The following is a 22,980-nucleotide window of genomic DNA, read 5'->3' on the forward strand; positions in this document are numbered from 1 at the left end:
CCATTCCAGTCTTTCAGTTGGGGCTCTTTCTCTTTCAATTTTAAAAAAAAATTGCCTACTTTTATAAACGTCAACTATTACTGAATTCACTCAGTTTTAGGCCACATGTTTGACACCCATAGTATGGAAATGAATCAGACACAGGCCCATGGGCCCCAGCGGGGTTCGAGCTCTATCAGGGGTGATAGTTCAGAAAGAAAAGCTGGCAGCAGACTGTGACACAGAGGGCAGGAGTGAGGGAGGGTGTGGGGAGCCCAAGCAGGGGCGGCCCATTCTTGGTGGGGTGGAGTCAGGCATGGATTTAGGAAAAGGTGTCTCCCAGACCAAGGGCCTCTCTGACTAGAGGCTGGAATGGGGTGAGCGAGCGGCTTCAACACACCCTGCATTCTCAGCACTTGGCTTTTTAAAAAGACTTTCTCATCTATTTCCCCAAAGTGATTCTCACAATAACTGTGGTTTCTGATCTTATTCGCCAACACTCGCATCCTCCCCAGCTGTATAAACATTTGGGCAAAGTGACTGGGTATAAGCAATTATTCTGGAAGCCCAGTGCATGGCCCACAGAGGGGCATGTGTGTGCATTTGACTGATGTGTGCCCCCTCACGTGAAAGCTGGGCCCCAAGCAAGCAGCTCAGGGAAGCACCCAGGCTCCTGGAGGACCCATTGCTCAGTAACAGTATCAGTCTCACAAACAAACATCACCCTAAGTGATCCCTCCAGATGCACTCAAAGCAATCTCACAGTAAATAACTGTGTCCAGCCCAACAGGGTGGGGATGGATTTAGCAGGAAAAGGCTGCTCAGAAGAGAGAGGTTTCCTCCCTTAGAGAAGTTTCTGTCATCTCCTGCTAGCTAACCCGTTGGCATGAGATGGAAGGGGGGCCGGCCAGGCCTGGAACAGTAGGCTAGGGGATACTGAGGATGGTGCAAGGCTCTGTGAGCCTGGGTCCCGCTCACGAATCCAGGTGTGGAGCTGGGGCTGTTGGGAGCCTCTTGTTACTAATCAGTGCAGATAAAGACTTAAAGCACAGGGAAACCAACGTTCTTTGAGCATTTGCATTAGGCTCTTTGGCGCCTGTTCACTGAGTGTGACGTGGGTATTATGATTCCTCACTTACCTGAGAGAAAACTGAGGCCCAGAAGAGACTGAGGCTTACAACACCACACAGCTGTAAGGAATCAGAGTTAGTAATTGAACCTGGATGTATTTGAGCCCCAGGTCAGCTTCTTCTGCACTTGATCATACTGTCATGAATGGGTTTGGTCCAAGGACTTGGATGGTGCAAGGGAGGTCCTGTCTGAGGGTGCAAACATTAATTCAGCACTCACTTTGGAGGTCATGCAAGTGCAGGGTCTGCATCTCAGGGAGGGGTCCTCCTTCTGTGAAGTCCCTGGGCCTCTCCTTGCCTCAGCTTGGGAGGCAGCTCTAGGCCTCCCTCTGCCCGGGCTTCCCCTCCATAGGTTCTCCTTCTCTCCTTTGGCTGTTGCAGCCTCTTTTCCAGAGACCATGAAAAGGGATTGTGAAAGTGACCATGACACTGAGAACACAAGACGATTCATCTGTATCTTTTTCTACATCAGATAAAGTCCAGTTGACATCCCCGCCCACCTGGGCTCATGAAGAGTTAGTGTCTGTCCCCTTGGAGCTCCCCCCACAATTCTCTGATTCATGGAAGACCCCCATGCTAATGCAATGAAATAAAGCAAATTCAATCCCATTTCCTCCTCTTTATTAATTTATTATTGCATCTGCTAGGACTCTTTCCCATGCTTGCACATTTCTTTCAGAAAAGGCCAAATCTGCCGGTACCCGCCACCTCACTTCCACCCCTATGTCTCCTGATTCCCTGGGTGAAGCGAATATTGAAGGGCCTCCCCTCAGCTCCGTTTCTATGTTTCTACACCAAACTGAGCTTGTTTGAGAAGAAGTGATGGAGCTGTGGTCTTCACGCGGGTGTCCATGACTCCCTCCTCAAGTCACTAAAGACTTCAGCTCCCCGATGGTGGCCAGGGATAACAACTTCTACCTGCTGAGTGCACACCATGTCCTGGCCTTGCACAGATACTGTTTCAGCCCGAAAAGGCTGCACAAAAGCTCAGTCATGGCCACAGAGTGCTTGGTTGGAGGGCCTTCTACTTCCTGACAACCACTCTGTGTGCAATGTTTGCGTGACATTTCTTGGTACTTCACAGCTTCACAGGATGGGGTGTAGCATCCCGGTGGATGGAAAGAGCAAGTTGCAGAATGATACATAAAATAAGATGCAATCATGTTAAGCACACATGCAATAGGTCTGTATTTTTTCTGGATACATATTTATATATGTAAATACTAGGGAAATATCTAGAAGGACACACCCCAATCAATACTTACAGTTATCTCCCAGGTGGCCATTGGATGGGAGGGACAGTGGTCAAATACTACTTTTGTCTTATCTATAATATTTTATAAGGAGCAGTTATCTTAATTTTATTTATGCAATTAAAATTAATTTTACAAAGAAAGGAAATGGCAAAAAATGGCATAGGTGTTGTGACAATCTTAGTGACTACAAGTCTGAGAGTAAAGCCTCTTCCTACCATTTTGTGAGCTGGCTTTGTTACAAAAAAAGTGCTGGGGGAATTAAATGCTAGTTGTGATAGATAATTTCTCTGGAAGCCTAAGGTCCCACAGCACAGGGGCTAGAGGAATTTTTTTAAAACATATATTTGTTTTTAACGGGCAAAAGTGACATATATTCACAGTAGATGATTTTCAAGCTTTTGAAAAGTTTTTTGTTGTTGTTGTTGTTGTTTGAGACTAAGTCTTGCTCTGTCATCCAGTCTGGAGTTGCAATGGTGCGATCTCTGCTCACCGTAACTTCCGCCTCCTGGGTTCAAGAGATTCTCCTGCCTCAGCCTCTCAAGTAGCTGGGATTACAGGTGCACACCACCATGCCTGGCTAATTTTTTGTATTTTTAGTAGAGACAGGGTTTCACCGTGTTGGCCAGGCTGGCCTTGAACTCCTGACCACGTGATCTGCCTGCCTCGGCCTCCCAAAGTGCTGGAATTACAGGCATGAGCCACCGCGCCCAGCTGAAAAGTTTTAAAAGGAACATGGAAACCTCTTGTAATCCATCCATAGAGTCATAACCACAGTCAACATTTCAGCACAGGGGCTACTGTGGATTTTGACACACCTGGAGTCACACCACACCTCTGCCAGTCACCTGTGCCATATAAAACTTAGTCCTGGAGCTGTGAGTGGGGAAGACAATACTCAGTCATAGGGTGAGAGCTAATTAACTGAGGGTGCTCTGCAGTGAGCACCAGGAGTGCTCAGTAAATACAAGTACTCACTGTGTGCTGGTTGGCAGCGTCGCACTTTCATATATGTTTTTCTATCCAATTGGGATCATACAACATACAATATATGTTGTATTTATCCCTTTTATCTGATATTTTAACACGCATACTTTTAATGTGGGCACTCTTGAGTCCTTAGGGACATGAGTTGAGCTGTGCCAAGCCAACTTGCAGAGCCAGTGGTGAGAGCTGTGTCCTGCACCTGCTCTGAAGCCATTCATGGCTCCCTGCTGCTGCCAGAGTAAATCTAATCTACTTGGAGTCTGTCTGGGTTCTTCAGACTCTGGCCCTATGCTGGCTGCCCTGCCTTTTCCCCATCTGCTTAGCCTGCTCCCTTTGCATCCAGATTCCCCTGAGTGAGTCATCCTGACACCTCCCAGCCTCCAGCCCTGTGCCCGGAACTCCACCTTTCTCCCTGTATCCATTCAAACCCAGTCACTCCACGGGGGCTCTTGTCCTCACTGTTCAGGTACAATAATCCCCTCAATTTCTCACTTCCACACTTTCCAGAACACTGGTGTGACCCAAACACTTTCGACCTCAATCAGTCAGCTTCATTCACTGTTTGGTACTCATTTTTCTCTCCTCAGCTACATTGCATGTCCCTAAAGACTGGGATGTTGCAATTTGCCACTTTTCTTTTTTTAATTCTAAAAGTTACCTAGGATGGTGCTGAGCACATAGGAAACACCCAGATATGTGTTGGCTGGTGTTTTTGCACCAGATAATGAGTGACTGGGTGTTTTTTGTTTGTTGCTTTTCCTAGCCTTAGGAATGTCTCCTGGCTGGGTCAGCTGTCAGCTAAGAAACACAGACCTTGTCTCGTGGCATGGATATCTGCAGTTGTTATCTTCCCAGCAGCCATACCCCTGTTTTTTCATAACCTTTTTCTCATTCTCTGTCCACATGTTTAACAATGAAATGGGGTCAACCCTGGCTTAGGGATTGAGTCTCATTCCCAGTCACAGTGATTGGTTTAGGATGGACAGAGGACCTACGCAGTCCAACAAAATACCACCCTGGAACTTTTGCTAGACAAAAAGGGAGAAATATAAAGGTCTCTCCCTCCTGGTCTTTGTTTTAGAAGATAAGGAATTCTGGAGCTGCCGGCAGCCACCATATGGAGGAATTTTACCTGAGAGCAGAGTCACTACTTGGGAAAACAGTCAAGATATGAAGGGAGTATTGGATCTCTTACTATTAAATATAATGATACTATTAAGTATCATTAAACATGATCCAAAATGGTTTTGGTTTTATTAAATCAGTTTGGCTTCGCTTTTCTGTCACTTATAACTCAAAGACTCTAGATTTGTCTCAGCCACTAGTTCTAAGACTTCTTCTATCTGAACTCCTTTTCTACAGAAACTGAACATCTTGGAGCAGCCATAACAGACCCCAGAGCCCAAGTCCATCCTCCTGGTTCTTACGTCATGAGACCACACGAGGAGCTGCAGATCTGGAGCTGGGACTGAGTGTCTCTGGGACAGGGCTGTGCTGCTCTCCTGAGCCTTGGAGAGGACTTTGGGTACCCACACAACCCATCACAGCTGTAGGTCTCAGGGAAACAGAGTGGTAATCATGTTACAAGGGCTTCCGTGGGAAGTTACAAGGGACTTGAAGTGAGCAATGCACACAGCCTGCTTCCCAGGTACCTTCCAAGAAGCCCGAGGAAACCACATTCTTCTTGCTTTTGTGATGACTGTAAAATAGCAGAGGATCTGCTCCTGGGTGTCAGGTGTGCCGAAACTGGGCAGAAAACTCTCAGTGCCAGGAGCAGCCAAGGGCATCTGCCTCAACTCCACAGGGATACCTGTTAAACAGGCAACCCACAAGCATGATGGTCACATACACTGCATGCACCTGTCCCAGTGGACAGCAGTTACCTCAGGGGAACAAATCACAGTGCCCCCACTCCCTAAGCCCTGGGGCCATCAACCACGGCACTTGTTCTTGCCAAGCTTGGACACAGCCTTTGTCTCTTTCTCAAGGCAGCTCTGGACAACCACAACCAATGTTTGAGAGTTTGAAAGTGAGGTTAAACATTTTTATCAGCTATAGGAAAGGAATTCTGATGTGAAACACTGCAATACCTAATATAGTCACTCAATAAACTTGAGCTTCTAATATCTGAACTGGGGAGGCAGTTAAACCAGGAGGCATTTAGTGTGACCACCATGTTTCGTAGGTTACGGAACTGAGGCCCAGAGAGGGAAAGTGATCAGCCAAACGTCACTCAGAGTATTCATGGCAGATCTGAGTCTGCAACTTGGGCCTCCTGACTCCCAGTAGAGTGTTCCTTCTACTCCCCTTCAGCTTCTCAAACCTCACCCCTAGCTCTGGTCCACAGCTGAACATATTCTTCCCATGGATCCAGGAGTTCTTGAGTCATCACAGACCACAAGCACTATGGGAGAATGCACCATGTTGGTGGAGGCAGCCACACTCTCTTAATATGAAGGACAAGATGCATTAGTCAGTAATTGCCACAACAGTGCTATGTAACAAACCATCCTGGAACTCAGGGGCTTACAATAGCAAGGATATAACCTCATGTTCATGGGTCTACAGACGAACAGAGAATTGGGTGACCCAGACTGGACTTGGCTGGACAGGCCTCCTTTGGAATGCTGGTTAGCTGAGCTTGGCTTCAGGCTGAGGGTTGGAATGCAAGTGGCTCAAGTGCTCAATCTGTAACTCAGGCTAGAACCTAGAAGACTCTTATTGCAAATCAAGGAAGCACACAATAATGAGTGGAAATGTGAAGCCTCTTGAGGCCTTGGCTCAGAACTAGCATGTTATCACTTCTACCTACACTCTGTTGGTCAAAGAAAGTCATCTCAGTGATAATGGATCAGAGGAATAGACTCCATCTCTAGTAGGAACTGCAGAAGTCTCATGACAAAGAGCATGGATATGTGTTCTCATACAGAGAAGCGAGGAAGACTTGAGAGCAAGCATCTAATCTACCATGTGAAGTTTCAACCTCCCCACATTGTCCCATCTCCATTCTTGAGTCAATGTGCTGCCATCATCCTACATCTTTGCCTCCACCTCCCTTCATCAGAGATGCACAAAGCTGCTTCTTGTAAGTGAGTCTCAGTTAAACTCCTGCACAAGGCATTTAATGCTCCTTCTAGAACAGAACCAGTGAAAGGGCTCCTCCCTGCTTTCAGTTTTTTTTAACTCCAGCCCATCATGGCTAAAAGAGCCAGATGAATCTTTCTGAGGTCTAGATTCTTATCAGTCCATACCAGTGCGAAAGCCTTTAATAGCTTCCACTACCCACGATATTGAGCTTTAAAGCCCCAGCCTGGCATTCTAATCCTAAAGCATTACACTGCTCTGTCCTACTATTACCTACTGTTAGGTACTGACTGTCCTGGCCTAACTGGACTGAGTGTCCTGCATTTTTTGTCTCTGTGATCCACCCCATAATATGTCATGCCTTTCTCCCCAGCCCCTTTCACTGGCTGAGCTCCATACATTTTGTAACAGTGGGGTTCAACCAGAGAAACAAAATCAGTAGGAGAGACATATTAAAATATTTATTGCAAAGAAATGGCTAATCCAATTCTGGAGGTTGGCTAGACAAGTCTAAAACTGTAGGAGAGGCTATCCAGAAATTCTGTCTCTGGACTACAGTCCCAGACTGCGCCTGGTGTCTCCAGGCACAGGCTGAGGCTGTAGTCCAGAGACAGAATTTCTTCTTCTGGGAAGCCTTAGCTCTCTTCTTAAGGTCTTTAAACTGATTGAATCAGGCCCACCCAGACTGCCTAGCATAATCTCCTTTACTTAAAGTCAACTGACTATGGACTTCAATCACATCTACGAAGCCTTTCACAGCAGCACCTAGATTAGTATTTGATTGAATAACTGGGGACAGTAACCTAGCCAAGCTGACACATAAAGCTGACCATCACATAAAACAGTCTACTCCTTGTCAACTTGGAATCTAAATACTTATCCTGAACCCATGCTTAATCTCCCAATAAAGATAATAACAAAGTCATACTCCCATCCAACATAACACAACTGTCCTGCATACAACTGAAAATGTGCTAACCCTTCTGTAGACAAGAATGTGATATACTTGGGTGATGCCCACTCTTCTCTCGTGATATCCTGTAACTTAAATACTATGACATAAGCCTAACTACTATCAATATATATGTGTGATGATAAGAGGATAAGAGAGAAGAAAACAAAATCATTTAATTAATACATGTATATACATGTATATACAAAGACATATTCATAACAAAATAAGGAAGAAATACTCATAATTATAGTCCCCATTTCTACAACTGGTTACATGATCTTAGCTACTATTTATAACTTATCCCGTCACCCATTTCCTTTGTCCTCAGCAAGTGCCCCAGCTGGTCATGGTTCTTTGCCTGGTGAAGTGACCAAAATATTTATTCCTGAAGGATCTGGGCTGTTGGCAGTCCTGCCTGAATTGAGTGTTGTAGTTTTCCATTGACTTTGATTATAGGACATGGTAATACTAAGAGACGTCCCAAGGGATCTCCTGTGTTCCAGCCATACTCTTCCCAACCCCCATTGTGTGGTAGCAACCCAGTTGCCCCTTGGCAGTCAGGGCCCATCACCTAGCCAGCCCTGTAACTCCCTTTCTGCCTGTTGATTCAGAGGCATGAGGAGCCCAAGGTGGCTGGGAGACCATCTTAACTTCCAGTTCAATGGAATCATTGTTATGTCTCCTGATGGAAGCATTTCTCCCTCTGGAACTAAGACTTCTAGGTCAACAGAGTATAAAAGGGCAGAGATAGAAAGAAAAACTATGCTAGAGAATCACTAAGGATCAAGGAGAATCTCTTAGAGGATCCAGAGATCAAGGAGTTGGGGTAGCACCCCTCACTCCCACTATAGTCCCATTTCCTAGTACTACCATTTCCACTCCTTGATCCCTGGACCCATGAATCTCAGCAATGGAAGAAACAGCACAATGTATTGGATGCTAATTTAGAGTAACTTTGCCATTACTTTTAATTGCAAAAACCTCAATTACTTTTTGGCAATAACCTAAATTACTTTTGCACCAACCTAATTTTAAGCCAGCTGCTTCAAAATGGCAGAAACATGGCAAGACCAGTGAATTCTGCAAGTGAGGGCTCATGTCTGTACTTCACTCGCTGTGAGGTGAGTTCCTTGACCAGAAGCAACTGTGTGGAATACCATGATAAAGGCTAAGGTTGTCTTTAAGTCCACGCATGGTAGTTTTGGCAGAAGCATTGAGTGCAGGGAAAGCAAGTATATATCCAAAGTAATTGACCATCAAGGATTTCAGTCTCACCCATCACAGCCCGGGTCACGTTTCTTCTCCTCCATAGAGACTTTAGTAACCTCTCAGACCAATCCAATGCTCATTCATTTGACCAACATTTATTGAGTGCTTTTGTGTGCTGGACACCCTGCTAGATGCTGGGGGAAAAAACATGATCTCTGCTTTGAAAGAACTTAGGAAATTGTGAAATTGAACGAGTTGCTTTTCTGTGTCCTTGCAACCCAAGAGCCATTGGTTTGACCTCAGGACTGGGCAGTTTTCTGTGCCCTGGCAGACTGTGTGTGTCCTGAAGACAAGTTAGGGATGAGAATGCTCCACATTGCATAACACTCAGGACATGGGATGTGCTGGAGAATCACTGGAAAGGCCTGGAAAACATGCAATGAATAGTTTCACAGAAGCCACTTCTTGGGATGTGGCCAGGGGGGATTCCGCCCTCTCTAGGGAGGTAGCAAATGTAAGTGGTGCTGTGGGCAAGGCCCTTCCTACTGCCTGCCTGTTGGGTTAGGCTGCACTGGCACTCAGCTCATCAGTCCTTCCACTCAGGCAAAATCCGTCTCATCTTGTTTAGGACCACATTCTTTCCAGCCAATGCACACAATCAGAGCCAGTCTCAAAGAGGGCAGAGAAAGCCGCGTGACCCCACAGGCCACCTACAAACCATACCTTCCTGTCCTGGCTCCTGGAGAAAGTCTTCCCAAAGCCAGTGTTGGTTCCTGCTCCCCCTACCATGCCACCTTTCCTGCCTCTGAGCAGCCACCATACTTTATTGATTAATATTGGCACTATCCGTTGAGCATTGCATAGCTATTATATGCCAGGTACTACAAATTTGTCATCTTCTCAAATTCTCATAACAACCAAATATGTAGGTAGTCATCTTAAGCTTCATTTATATTTGATTTCCATTCACCTTTACTCCCTGCCCTTTGTCTCAGAAGTGTAGCAAGCCCAGCTGACGTCTGGCACTGCAGGGGAGGAGAAGGAACATTGGGTTGAGAGCTGGATCTAGGCAGGGTGAGCTTGGGCAAGCATTTTCTCCTTTCTGGGTCCTAGATTTTCAGACTGTGAAATAAGATAATATTTGGGCTGAATGATGCCTGAGTCATTTCCCAGGTAAGTTATAAATTTTTAGGTACAGCATAAAAGCCAAAGACCTGACTCTGTGCCCAGCAAAGATTAACACAACCAAAACTTCTGCATTCTACAGAAAACACTGGTTTCTTTACCAGCCTGCTTTTGAAACAATGTTGTTTCTTTGGAAGCTTCCCACTTACTCCTGTCTTTGCAAACCTATCTTGTGGATGTGTGTACCACAAAACTGACATAATAACCAAGTGGCAGACCACAGTATTGGTCCAATTTTTTGCCCTTCCTTATGTAAAAGAGTGGGGGCAGGCTTCCTTGTCTCTTTGGGTTCAGCCATGGGACTTGCTTTGGGCAGTGAGCAGAAGTGATGGTGTCACCAGAGACTGTGCACTTTTCTGCTTGCATTCTTGCCCTTCTGCCATCACAATGAGACAAATAAACCCAGGCTCATCCACTGGTCCCAGGAGGAGAATGAGGATCGTATGACACAGAGCTACTCCTAGCCAATCCAGCCTGGTCCAGCATCCCAGCCAACCTGCAGACACATGAACCAAATCAGTGCTTTGTCATGGCTGAGAATTTCTGATGGTTTGTTATTCAGTCTTTTTGTGGCAGTAGCTCACTGATATGGACACCTAGAAAGGTATTTATAATCCAGCCCCTCACATCCAGATAAGCTTTAGTGTTGATCTTGGCAACACCTCCCCTACATCACCAATCCAACATGTAATTCTGTCTGTTGGCTGCACTTTGCATGCCTGCAAGGGTGAGGAGCTCACTGTTTCCTGAGACAGCTGCACATTTGGAAATATAACTGCTGAACTTCTTTGTAAGAAGTCAACTCTCTCTTAACTTCTGCTTGTTGGCCCCCAGGGCCACACAGAGTTGAATACTCCTCTTTTCTTCCTGACAGCTGTTCAGAGGTGTGGAAAGTGCTCTCACATTCTCCCATGTCTTTTCTGTTAGTGCTAAACATCCTCTTGTTGCTGGCCATCTCTCATCTCTGTTAAAAAGCTCAGCTCTGGGTCATTCCTGCAGCTCCACCAAACTGGGTCGGCTCCATCTTTCTCCTGCTTCACATGCCCAGAGAAAAACAGAATAGCACAGGTGCATCCATCAGAGTAGAACAGCAAAGGGCTGTTCCTGCCCTCTCCCTGGACTCTGCTGATGTCCCGTGCAGTGAGAGCTCTTTGGACCACCACAGAACATCAATCACATTGACCCTAAGCTGGCCCCAAACAAACCGAAGGCATTCTCACACATGCTGTCACTACACCAGCCCTCTGCACTCCTGAAATTTCAGATTCCCAAGTGGCCGAGGCATTTGGAAGAAAGAAAAGTCTACACCTTCTAACCACTCTTATCTGCCACTGTTCCTAGGAGTGGGAAACAGTTGGAAACCATCTCCAAAGCAGGCAGCAGGGATTGAGCCATTTATGTAGGAGCCCTCCAGTCCCTGGGAAGTGGAAGCCAGGCTGGGCCCTCTCAGGTCAGTTGTATACCACTTGTCTCAGAGCCTCTCGCCCCTGAACTGGTGGAGAAGGATCCTCTTAGGACCTGCTGGAGCTTCAGAGTTAAGCTGCAATGAACTCAAACCAGTTTCAGGGAGTTTTCTCAGTTTAATTCCTGACATTCAGGGCCTTGTCACCAATTACTTGTCCACTTGGCTGGAACATGGCAGCACTGTAAATGTCTGCAGACCCTGGGTGCCTGGAGGCCCACGGATCACAAGGCACAGGCCATTTGGCCCACAAGCCAAGTGGAGCCTTGTTTACAGAAGTGCCTGTGGGCGAGTGGGCATCCCGTGTCCCAGTGGCCTAGAACCAGGAACCTCGTGACTGCCTGGCCAAAGAGGCCCTCTTGCCTTAGCAACAGCTTAGCTAATTTCATGCCTTTTCCATAGTGGTTGTTTAATTATTCATTACCCAACTTGGTCAGGGAGTGGGTAGCTTTTTCTGCACCCAGGCTATATCTGTGAAGTCCCAGAATCCAGGGCTGGAAAGGAAGTGAAAGATAATCTTGTCTAATTCAGGCTGGATTTTTTTCTGCAAACTGTCTCTCTTACATTCCTCCTATCAAATGAAGCTCATGACTTGCCCCATTTCATGATGTGAAATTTCCTTCCTATGGCTTCTACCCACTGTTCCCATATCTGCCTCCTGCAACCCATAAACCAAATCCCAATCCTGTAAAAAACCCATTGGTGAAAACATTACCCACTCTTCTATACCAGTCTTCTTTAAGTCAAATAGCTCCAGTCCTTTCAACTATCTGCCCTGTCCTCTGTGGCAGGGTTTCTGGCACACCATACCCAGGACTCTCCTCTGTAGATGTTTCAGGAGAAAATAGCGTCACCCAAATGCACCGTGGAGGCTGGTGTGGCAGGTAGATCATCAGACAGGGAGTAGGACAAGGCAGCTTTGGTGCCCACAATCTTTCTTATGCCATTCGTCTCTTAAGCCTGTCCCTCCACCTGGAAAATGAATAGTCCACTTACTGTCAGTGACATAATTCAAGTGAGATGACCAGCATGGGGTGAGTCTCAGCATACACCAGTGACTTTGCTGACATCAGGATCCTGTGACTACCATTGAGCAAGAAAGACCATCCTTTTGTGAACAGTGCTAGGAATACAGGGCTGGCCAGTCTTGCAGACCTGCTCTTCCTAAGAGTCACAGCCCAATAGAGGGGTCCAAGACCAAGAGGAGGGCTCTTTACCCAGTGCATTAGTCAGAGCACTTCAGAAAAAGAGAAGCAATAGCATGTGTGGGTATACAGAACCAGATTTATTTTAGGGAATTGGCTAATGTGATTCTGAGTCCAAAATCTGGTCAGGGAGGTCAGTAGACAGGAGACTCGGGGAAGTTTGGCAGTTTGAGCCCACAGGCAATCTGCTGGGGAGGAAGGTGGAGGCAATGTTGTAGGTGAGGAACAAAGGCCTCTGCTGGTATAGTTCTCCTTGGCTCGGGGGAGATCAGTCTTCCGTTCTACCCAGGCCTTCAACTGATTGGATGAGGCCCACCCACACTATGGAGGGTGGTCTGTTTTACTCAGTCCACCAGTTTAAATGTAAATATCATCCAAAACACTCTCACAGAACATCCAGAATAATATGTGACCACATATCTGGATCCAACTAAGTTGACACATTAACCGTCACACCCAGGAAGCCCCTTATCCAGTGTCAGGGCACACAGTATGCAGGAGGGACTTGGGATGTTCTTGCCAAGAACAACAATAAAAATGCCACCAAAAGCCTTTCTCAAACCACAGTCGGTTTCTCACGTTTACATTATCTAAAGACAACACCTGATGTTCCCCACACCATTGACTACAATAAAAATGGTTACAAAGTATAGCGCTGCCATTCAGTCATCAAAACTGATGCGATGTTGTATATGAATACTTAGCCAGGTGGGAAGATGTTTATATATGTATATATATATGTATATGTATATTGAAGCATCACAAGATATATGTGTAATTGATAGCCATGTGTAATAAAGGTATCGATTATATTCACCAAGATGTTAGCAGCGTTTCTCTCTAGATATGTAAATGATGGGTTTCTTCCTTTTTTTCTCTTGCATGTATTATGCAATATCCCCATTAATATCCTGCACCACTTGCCAAAGAACACAATAAATACAAGTTTTTCAAGTAAACCAAATGATTTTAATGTAGTCATTTCTGTCACCTAACAATGCAGAAAACTCCAATATATTTACATAGCATTTGTCTTAGTTATGTTCCAGCTAAATTTAACTGAACTTTTACATGCCCACAGGGTTTTGTTGTTGATGTTGCTATTTTGGTTAAAAAATGTTTTCAATGTTTTTGATCAGATGTAACAAAGCACTTCATAAGGGCTATTAAGTACTGTGCACATATCAGTTATTTCTAGAAGACATTCTATCCTTAGACAGTGGCTGTCTTGTTCCACTCCTGCTGATATAACAAAACACCTTAGACTGAGTAATTTACAAAGAACGGAAATGTACTGCTCACATTCTAGAGGCTGGGAAGTCCAGAATCAAGGCACTAGCACATTTAGTGTCTAGTGAAGGCTGCTCTCTGCTGCTTCCAAAAGGGTGTCTCTGAAGAGTATGCAGCTGTGTTCTCACACAGTGGAAGGGATGGAAGGACCAAGGGGCAGATAGCTCCCTAGACCTCTTTTATAAGGTCATTAATCCCATTCATGAGGGAATCTGTCCTCATGACTTAATCATCTCCTCAAGGCCCCACCTCTTAATACCACCACATTGGTGATCAAGTTTCAACGTATGAATTTAGAGGTAACACATTCAGACCACAGCACTGGCCATAGTTAATTCCTTCACAGTCATTTTTACAAATAATCATCCCACATTTATTTTCTGCTCTTTGCTGTCATTTCTGGTGAATCTTCAGGGCTCTTATCTTTCATATTTTTCACAACAACTGTGTGTCCATGGGAAGAAACATCTCACCTCTTATCTGGAGTCACATGCATGGGCTTTATAACTGCTGTTTCTCACCCTCTGGTCAATAAGGCCTCACTGTGTATGGGTTTCTCAACCTTGGCATTGCTGACATATTGGGTTGAAGAATTATTGTGAGGCCATCCTGTGCACTGTAGGATGTTTAGCAGCATCTCTGGCCTCTACCCACAAGACTCCAGTAGCAAACTTCAAGTTGTGACATCTAAAAATGTCTCTAGACATTGACAAATGTCCCCTGGGCGGGGGGGGGGGGGGGGGGGGGGGGGGGGGCAAAATCACCCCTGGTTGAGAACCACTGCTGTATATTATTAATGATCCACATACCCTAGAGCAACAGGTGAGGAAAGAATGATCAGATAAGCATCCGGAAGGACACAGAAAGGCCTTTGCACATGTAGCACCCCCACTCCTCCCTATGCCCATCTGATTGGATCTGACTGACCTGTGCTCTCTGGAGTCCAGCTTGAAGCTCTTTTAGACAAACCCACATTGTAACCAGGGCCACCTAGGCCACCCGCCTGCTAGCAGCATTAGTCTGAGGCCATATCAGCACAGAAGCCAGTGGAGAGAGGGTGCTGGAAAGAAGAAACCGTGAACACGTGGTGAAGTGGGAAGATGCAGACACATTTACAGGGCATTCAAACAGCCAAAGAAAACTCAAAGTAGACAAGAAGGCCATGGGGACAGGGATGCCTCTCTTGCTGGGCCTAGATCTCAGAGGGTCTGGCCCCTAAGTTAGCCAGATCACAGGTCCTCCTTCCTCCTGTTCTCCAAGAGCTGGGCCTGCTGGCAGAGATGCCATTTTAACCATACAGGGATTGGGGTGAAAGGAAAGGAAAATGCCATTCCAGATATCCTTCACACCTGCCTTTGTAACTTTTGTGCTATTTTCAATTTGGGCATGAAAAAAAAAACACACCCTGATCAGAGCCTAGGGAGCAGATGAAGGGGGTCATGCTTGACATGTAATCAGTACGGCTTCATGGCTCTGAGAGGTACCCTTGATCTGGCCTCCAGCTTTTCTTGGCTCCTTCAGAGCCTGGGAGCAGTCCATCCCACATACAATCTCAGAATACAACCCCCTCAGCTTGGAGCTCAATCACCTTCAATGGCTCCCTGCTTTCTGCAAGATAAATCTCAACTGCACGGCATGGTCTTCGTGTGAGATTCCTGCAGATGCCGTAATGAATGACCACCAGCAGGGTGTCTTAAAACAACAGAAGTGTGTTCTCATACACTTCTGGGGGCCATAAGTCTAAAATCAAGATGTTAGCAGGGCTGGCTCCTTCTGGAGGCTCTGTGATAGAGGGCTCAAGGCCTTTCTCTTGGCTTCTGGGGGTGCTGGCCATCCTTGGCATCCTTAGCTTGCAACTGCATCACCTGACCTCTGCCTCCATCCTCATATGACCTTCTCTCCATTGTTTTGTCTTTTCTCCTCTTTTTCCTAAGAGAACACTGGATTGTCATTGCACTTGGAGCCCATCTGCATAATCCAGGATGATCTCATCCTTATCTTAGTTATATCTACAAAAACTTTTATTCCAGATAAGGTCACATTCACAGAGTCTAGCTGGGCATATTTTTGGGGGGTTGGGGGGCACTATTCAACTCAGTACAGTCTTCAAGGGTCTCCAAAGGAGGCTTCATTCATTTGTTCACTCATTGATCGATTGATTCAGTTGATGACCTATGCTTGGTACATCCCCTTCTGGGCCAAACTCCTGTCTGCTTTTCATGGGTCCTGCTCCATTTCCCTTTTCCCCTATTCTTCACCCCTTCTCAAGGCCCAGCTATATTCCCATCCCTCCAGGAAGTCTTCCTTGACTTTTAACCCGCACTGATCCACCCTTCAGCAACATAACTCCATTCAGATCCCTGTCTGGCTTACTGCAATCTGACGACTGACTGGGGCCGCCTTTGCAGGGCCTCCTACAAGTCACTCACCAGATGTGTATTGACCTCAGCTTAGCTGGAATCAGAAATAGATCCACTCTGAAGTACAAACTGTGCCTTCCTGGGTATGTTTGGAGGGATAAGGGACAGAGTGGGGAAGAAGGTCCCTGCCACCAGTTACTTTCAAAGCATAGGCACTGTGAGTCTCTCTTTTCTCCCCACCACCCTACAATTCCCACTTCACTTATGAGGAAGTGGGATCTGCAGTTCCTCATCTTGTTCAAATTCACGAAACGAGTCAGCAGCAGCCCTAGGACTGGAGACATGTTTACATGTAATCCCATCACCAGACCTCAGAGAGGATGACTGGGACAGAAGTTCCTGCACACTGAATTCAGTTGTTGGCACTTGTCACACTGTGGCATTTGCAAGCACTCCTCCTTCCACATAGATTTCCTTCCATCTCCTGAGTCTGCTGTCACTGTTTTTTGGCAAAGGCCCCCAGTCAAATGTCAGTGACTAGAGAAGCAGCCCCCAGGTAGCCTTGAGTGGTCATGGCAGTGTGGCTCACCGGCAGGGCTTCAGATGGGACAGGCTTCTCCCACTTACCAGCGGAGGGACCTCCCACCCCCAGAGGCTACACAGAGGCCATAGGAAGACCTTCCCACTCCTGAACCCCTTCCCTCTCCAGCAACCTCGCGTTGCTTGCCAGGGTTCATCATTGCACCATTCATTGCTGCCATGCTATTCCTTTTGCCCAGAAAGCAACCCCTCCCTATCAACCCAGCTCACTGTGAACACTCACAGCAGATGCCATCTTCACTGCCATCCCTGCCTGTCTCAGGTTCCCTCCACTCTGTGTTCATGCTTCCACTGCAGCACCAGCTCATTGTGTCACAAAAGGAGATTCCCTTCTCGATCTTCACACCTGCCTTTGCAATTCTGTGTTAAGGCTGACCCCTTGGCCACACCCAGCACCCAGAGAGTTGGACGATGCTCATTCATCTTTGAAACCTGGCCCCAAGAAGGGGCCAACAAGCCATAGAGGTGGCTCTCCTCACTTTCGGAAATTTACTTGTTCCAGGCTACGACTTCATAGCGATCTCTGTTTATCAGAATCATTCGTGCATTTATTACAAGCACCTAGGGTCTCAAAATAAGCCTCGGCTGCAGGCTCCCTCCCTTCCACCTTCCTGTTCCTAACAGTGGCTAAAGACAGGAAGTTGAGGAAAACATGAGAGATACACATCTGCAATAATACGTCTTCCCAGACACATTATTTAACAGCAAAGTCAAGAAACCTTTCCACCAGTTTCACAAAAGGCTGAATCTGCCCCTTGATTCTAGCTCTGTGAGTAGTACCTTTACTTTATAGAGAAAAATGTAGACAGACTGGAGAGGATTCCAAGAAAAACAAACGAGATTTCAAGAATGCAGAATGGTAATCCAAAGCATTTACTTATTTGCTTACCTATTTATTTATTTATTTTAAGTTTTTTTGGGGTATAATTGCCACACAGTAAGCTACACAGATTTAGAGTAATAATTTAATAAGTTTTGACAAACGTACACACTGTGAAGCCATCAAGATAGTGAATATTTCCACTGCTCTCCCACCAAAGTTTCCTCTGGCTCTTCCATAGCCCTCCTAACCCTGCCCCCACAACCACTGAAGCACTGTGACTATAGATTAGTTTGCATATCCTAGAATTGTATACAAATGGAATCATTGAGTGAATACACACTTTTTTGTCTGGCTTATTTTAATCCTCATAATTATTTTAAGAATCATCCAGGTCGTGGTGTGTATCAGTTATTCATTCCTTTTTATTACTGAGTAGTGTGCCATTATAAAGATATATCACTGCAAAGTTGTGCCATTCATATGTTGATTGACATTTGGATTTTTCCCAGTTTGGGGTTATAGTTAATAAAGCTGCTATGAACATTAGTTTACAAGTTTTTTTATTAATATGTGCTTTAATTTCTCTTGGGTGAATACCAAAGACTGAATGGTTGGGTCATATGGTGTGTGTATGATTAGCTTTCCAAGAAACTTACAAACTGTTTTCCGATGCGGTTGTGCCTTTTTACATACCTGCTGCTGTGTGTGAGGGCTCTGGTTCCCATAGTCACCAACAGTGGTTTAGTTTTACCCACTCTAATACACAGCAGTATCTTATTATGGTTTTAATTTGCATTTCCCCAGTTACTAATGATGATGAGCATCTTTTCATGTATTTGTTTTCCATCCATACATCTTCTTTGGTAAAGCCTCTATTCAAATATTTTCCTTAGTTTTTTTATTGGGTTGTTTTCTTATTATTGATTTTTGGAAGTTCTTCAAATATTTGGATACAAGTTCTATATTTCCTCCAAGTGAGTGCCTTGTTTTCCTTTTGTTTCATTTTCTTAAGAAAAAGAGCAGAAGTTTTTAATTTTGCTGAAGTTCCATTTATCAGTTTATTACTTCATAACTGTAAGATTATTGATTTAAAACAAAGAAAGCTGAGTGGCTTAGAGTATCTAATAATTCAACGTTTACGCCAAGCCTACTATGTGCCAGGAGCTGCTTGGTCCCAAGGAGAAAAATGTGCCAGACATGATGCCTGATTACACAGAGCTCAATGCACAGTAGGGGAGGTGAAAGGAGTACCTGATTAAATTCGATCCACATTATCGGCGCCAGGAGAGAGGGACAAAGAGGGTCATGCAGTTCATGGGAGGCAATGGAAGGAAAAAGGTATGAGAAAGTAAAGTGGGCATTAATAGCTGGGTCCCACTCTGAGCTCAGGCTTTAGGAAGAAAACTTTCCTTGGCTTTTGGTTTGTTTCTGGGAAGGCCATCCTGATCATTTGCTTTGTTCATTTCCAAGGAGGATGAAATGTTGAGCAACAGACCTCAATGAAAACAAGAGAGGTTTGGATCAAATATGGAGCGGAGCTTGATAACGAGGATGTCAAGACGAGGGGGAAAAAAGACCAAGAAAGAAGGGGGAAAGAAGATTAGTGGCAAAGAAATATCAAGGGAAGTCTCTACTCATAAAATAGAAATTAATGGATTACAGAGCAAGGACATTAAGAAAGATCTTTAAGAGGTTGCAGGAAATGGGGGAATCAGGGCAAAGCTGAGCTGTCATGTGGAACATTTTACATAACAAACTACCGGTTAAAGCTAATATAAGCTTTATATTATAAAGGGTAAAAGACAGCATGTGCCCAAGAGAGGAGAAATGAGAGACAGGATAATAGTCAGGATCCAAGCCCTGACTCGGAGGCAGCTCACTTAGCTATGTATTCAATACTCCTAGAGGCCAGGCTATTGTCATCTGGAACTTGGGTCACTTATGTGGGCTTTGAACAGAATCCACCAGTCCAGCATGATTTGGTGGAAGGAGGGCAGATTTTTTTTTTACTGTAGCACCTTTGGAAGACCTTTTGGAAGTTGCTTCTTTCCCAAGGGGAAACATTAAAAACTCAAGATCTACAAACATCTTTTCTTCTGCTGTAATGTAGCTTGGAAGTACAGCAGAGTGCGAGTGGAGAAGGGAGAGGGGCTCAGGCAGAGAAATTGCTCCTCGTATATACACTCAGTGAACTGTGTCGCAAAGGGTAAGTCTTCTTGGTTCCCGCATCTGATGGTCATAACGTATGTTAACCGGTAGGAATGGGGATAGCCAGGGTGAGAGACATGGAGTTGGTGGAGAACTTCCGCCTAATGTGTAAACTGTGTGTGATAACAGCTGAAGATGCCATCTGCAGTTGGAATGAAAACCCAGACACGGCCATTCCAACACAAGGCATCGGGGAACATGGGACAGCGAGGGGTACAGGAGATGAGAAGATGACACCAAACCGAAGATGGGAAGCAGACAATCCCATGGCCATCCTGAGGTCTTTTGATTTTCTATCTCTACAACATTAACCCTGGAGCTGTCGATGTCTCTGTGTTTCCTCTGTGCAATTGAACAAAGGGAACATATACTCCATCTCATGCGGCATTCTCCATCATTCACAACTATTTTAGTGGGGATTAAAACTGCAGCTAACTGGAAGGTAAAATAAGAACATGGCTTAAATAAGAGAGAAGCTTGTTTATTTTTTATATGAAAGTCTGGGCAGGCAGATCAAGGGCTAATATTTGGTCCCTTTGAGTCAGGGACGCAGGAACCTTCTAGAACTCCATCTCACCATCTCTGCAGTGTGGCCTTTGTTCTCATAGTCCAAGGCATTTATGTTCCAGGAGAGAGAAAATGATGAAGAAGGAGGTAAAGGGTGCACTTCAGGTCTCTTAACAAAAGGTCCTGGAAGTTATCACAGGACAGGCACTTCCGCTAACCTCCCACTGGCCAGGACTTAGTCACATGGTCATGCAAGGGTGACTGGGAAGCATAGTCCCGATTCAGAGCAACCACGCACCCTAATAAACATTCTAATCCAGTGGGACAAGGGGAAATGAATCTTGGACAACTAGTAGTCTGACATGTTGACTAATCAGTCACAAAGTCCTAAATAAGGGAAAACACAAAGCCGTCATCATGTATTGACCTGCACACTAATTGGCAATTGCCATGAAGTTTCTGGCACCCAGAGTGGACACACCAAATAAATAATTGCCCATTAGAGGGGTCTGGGAGGGCAAAGCAGAAGCTAGGACTAGAAAGAGAGTTTATAGGACAGAGTTAAAAAGGAAAGGGGCAAAGCCAGGGTGGAATCGTGCTCTGGGGACTATGTTTTCCAGTGTAGCTGAGAAGCTGGGGAGCCTGGGGGAATAATGAGGAGAAAAGCAGCAATCTGAGTGTGCACATTGGGAGAAAAGTCAAGAGAGAGAAAGAACAGAAATGGAGTATGGCACATGAGCCGAGTGATGGGTTGGAGTTTTGTCTTTTGGTGGTAGGGAAAGAACTTCACATTGAACAAGTTCTTCTTAAACACTTGCTCTGTGCAAGGTCTCATAGTGGGACCATGAAATAAAGGAGGAGAAACAAGATAGAGTCCCTGCCCTCAGGGAGCTTTCAGTCTCAGCATGTAAACTTGTATACCTTACAATGCTAGATAGCACTTTTTAACCGACCTCTTCAAAAATTTCATCTTAGTTTATAAACATTGTAGCTGAAATATTTACCAAACAGATATTCAATAGATATTAATAGCTCAAGATCTGACATCAGACACTGGCTTTTAACTCATCCTCTGTCACCTACATGGCAACTTTCCCAATTTTAGCACCAAAAGCTCCATATCCTGGACAAACTGAGATGGTTGGTCACCCTTGCTATGTATAAGATTCATGTTCTTGGGCAAGTTACTTGACCTCTTCAGATCTCAGTTTCTTCAACTGGAAAATGGGAATAATAATCATTTTGAGCTTTTATGACAGTCATGGACATTAAATGGGAATATGTTAATTGGGCTTAGCAGAGTGCCTAGCACAAGTGTTAATATTATCCTTTATGGTTACTCTTAATAGAACTGTTATGGAGCTGATGGAGTCACATACATTTTACCCACAATCTTCTGGATGAAAACTACATGCTGCACTGGAATAAGTGAACTTGAGTATTTATGATGGTTTTATAACATATTTCTCATGAATGGCAAGGAGTTACTGTTACTGGAAAATTTTCTTTTCAAATTTAATATACATTTCCAATTTCCCTTCTTTCATCTTCTCTGTATACTAATCATTTTTCCCATTGTCATGGGATCTGAAATAAGAATATCTTGTGAACATCCATGTAAAGTAATTGTCTGAAATGTTATAATAAATTTGCTTTTAAAAGGCAATTTCAAGTATGTTATAGGAATGATAGGAAAATCTTTTCTAAACTTCCTGTTTTTATTCACTCCTTCTTTCAATGAATATTTAATTGTGCTATTATTCATTGTCAAGCAACATGCCAGGTGCTGGGTACACAAGAATAAAAAGCCCCAATCTCTGCCCTTAAGGAACTCACATGGAGAGATGGATCATATATTGCATATGAGCAATAAATACAGAGACGCAGGTGCTCACCAGGCTGACGAGAATCCCTCAATGTGCTTGTGCTTGACAGAGTCAGGTAGAGTTTCTAAAAGAAGTATTGGATGAGCTAACTCCTGCATTCCAGGTGATCAGAGAAGGTGCATAATGGGAAAGGCACTGAAGTAAAAAGCCCTAGGGCCATTCAGGTGACTACTCGGGTCTAGATGACGCAGAAGAGGGTGGTGGAGACTTTGTTGGCAAATTCATCCAACAAATATTTGCTGAGCACCTATTATATGAATGGTATCATTGAATACACAAGACACAGATGCTGTCCTTGGAAAGCTTAGGACTTAGAAGGGGAAATAAGATGCACACACAAACAACGAATGCAACATGCCTGTTATGGACTGAATGTTCATGCTTCCCTCAAATTCATATGTTGAAGCCCTAACCCCCAGTGTGGGTGTATTTGGAGATGGAGGCTCTAAGGAAGTGAATAAAATTAATTGAGGCCATAAGGGTGGGGCTCTGATCCCATAGGATTAGTGTCCTTATAAGGAGAGGCACCAGAGCATGCTCCCTACCCCACACCCCACTGAGCATGCACTGAGGAAAGTGAGAAGGTGGCTGTCTGCAAGTTAGGAAGAGAGCCTCACCAGACACCGAACTGGCTGGAACCTTGTTCTTGGACTACCAGCCTACAGATGTGAGAAAATTAACCCCTGTTTTTTTAACTCACCCAGTCTGTGGTATTTTGTGATAGCGGCCAGAGCTGACTAATACAAATGGCCATGATGTGACACAGGGGGAAGGAAGAAAGTAGCACTGAATTCAGAGGAGTGGAGATATCTGCTCCCTGGGGGAGCCAGAACCAACTTGCAGGTGTTTAGGTGAAC

Source organism: Piliocolobus tephrosceles, chromosome 9 (assembly GCF_002776525.5).
Source record: "Piliocolobus tephrosceles isolate RC106 chromosome 9, ASM277652v3, whole genome shotgun sequence".
NCBI classification, from domain to species: domain Eukaryota; kingdom Metazoa; phylum Chordata; class Mammalia; order Primates; family Cercopithecidae; genus Piliocolobus; species Piliocolobus tephrosceles.